The sequence below is a fragment of the Olea europaea genome, chromosome 3 (assembly GCF_002742605.1).
Source record: "Olea europaea var. sylvestris chromosome 3, O_europaea_v1, whole genome shotgun sequence".
Taxonomy (NCBI): Eukaryota; Viridiplantae; Streptophyta; class Magnoliopsida; order Lamiales; family Oleaceae; genus Olea; species Olea europaea.
In genome coordinates this window covers 23301396-23303175 of record NC_036239.1, presented here as the reverse complement: position 1 = coordinate 23303175, position 1780 = coordinate 23301396, and positions in this window count along the sequence as shown.

The following is a 1780-nucleotide window of genomic DNA, read 5'->3' as shown; positions in this document are numbered from 1 at the left end:
AAAAAAAAAAAAAAAAAAAAAAAAAAAAAAAAAAAAAAAAAAAAACCCAACTGCCTCTACACAAAATCAAGGCCATCGTTAACAACATAAACGTAATTTAATCAAAATTAAGTTCTCCAATCAGCAATCTGTTGATCACTTCACGTGAATACAATTGACAGAAAACAAAATTTTAATTTTGAAAATTAAAAAATCAACATTATAGTCATTAAAATATGCAAAATAATAATCTTATAAATGCAAATAAGTTAAAATTAAAAAGAGTGTGAAAGAGAATTGAAATAAATTACTGCTAATCCGATTCTGAACGGTGAGGTATTTGGACCGAAGCACTCTGCGTTCTTCGGTTGCCCCCGAATTTCCAGTGCCTGCCGCTTCATTGAAGCATCTGGTAGTCCCACAATTTGTAGGCGTCTCCCGGTTAACTGCTAGCACCATTGCTTATGGTGTGATTCGGGAAGAAAAGCAAATCCAACAAATTTACTTTGGTAAAACTACAGAGTGCAGAAAAATAAAAACGAGAAAATTGATTGGTGAATTGGGTTTTAGAACCCTAGGGAAAAAGGAAGGTTGAGAAATTCGAAAGAAGACGGAAAAGCTCAAATCGAGCGCGCTCCACGAAAGTTAAAACTGTTTCTCTTCCTTTCCTGCGTATTTTCTTTATTATTATTTATATCGGATTGACGGTGGAAAATAACGAGGAAATGGTGGGCAATGGCTGCCCCACTCGGTATGTTTATCAAAATAGCCTTTGACCAAGTTTAAAAAAAAAAAAAAAGAAGAGGGAAAATGTTATTATTTGTGTAGGGTCGAAAATACCCCCCATCAAGGAAAGAAGAGAAGAGAAAATAGAGTGAAAAAAGAAGAGAAAAAAAAAAAGAAAAAATCTGCCCGGACCGTCGACGTCACCTACGGACTGCCCGGACCTCACCAACTTCGACTTCTTCCAGAGCCACCTCGATTCGCCGGAGACCGTCATTTTCTGGAAGGTTAGACATGTTTTCTATAAATAACTACTTCGAATTTGTGAAAGTTTGAATGTTTAGGATATGAATATGGGTTAAATTCATGTGTTTTATGGTTAAAATGTAAGAAAATATCGAATTTGAGGTTAAAATGTTGAAAAAAAGTGAAAAAAAGGGACGGAGCTCGCCGGAAATAGAGTTTTCCGACGGCTCCGTCGCTGCTGGTCCGTAACAGACCAGAAATGGCGGACCATCGCTGTGGTCCGTAACGGACCACAGCTGGGCCGTAGCTGACCATGTGGTCCGTTACGGCTATCGGACCGGGTCCGGACCAGTCCGGACACACCGACCCGGATTTTGGTCTGGGTCGGCTAGCCGGCCCAAATCCGGCTCCGGACCCGTTGAGTCAAAAATAATTTTTTTTTTTAGAATTGTTGTTTTATTTTTGTATTAAGAAATAAAATGAAATATAAAATAAATTATATATTAAGAGAATTAACGAAATATTTAAAGATAAATTAAATTGAGTTTTAATTTTTTTTCTTTTTTACTTAAATATACGTTTCAAATAAATAATTGAAATTGATTAATTAAATATGAAATAAATAATATACATAATTAACGAATTATTTAAAGAATAAATTAAAAAAAGCAATATCTTTTTTACTTAACGAACTAAGATAATGAATTAAAGAAATAGTAAAAGGAAAAATCGAATAGATATTATTCAAATAAATAATCGAAATAGAGTAATTAAATATGAAATAAATAAAACACAGGATTAACGAAATATTTAAAGAATAAATGAAATTGAA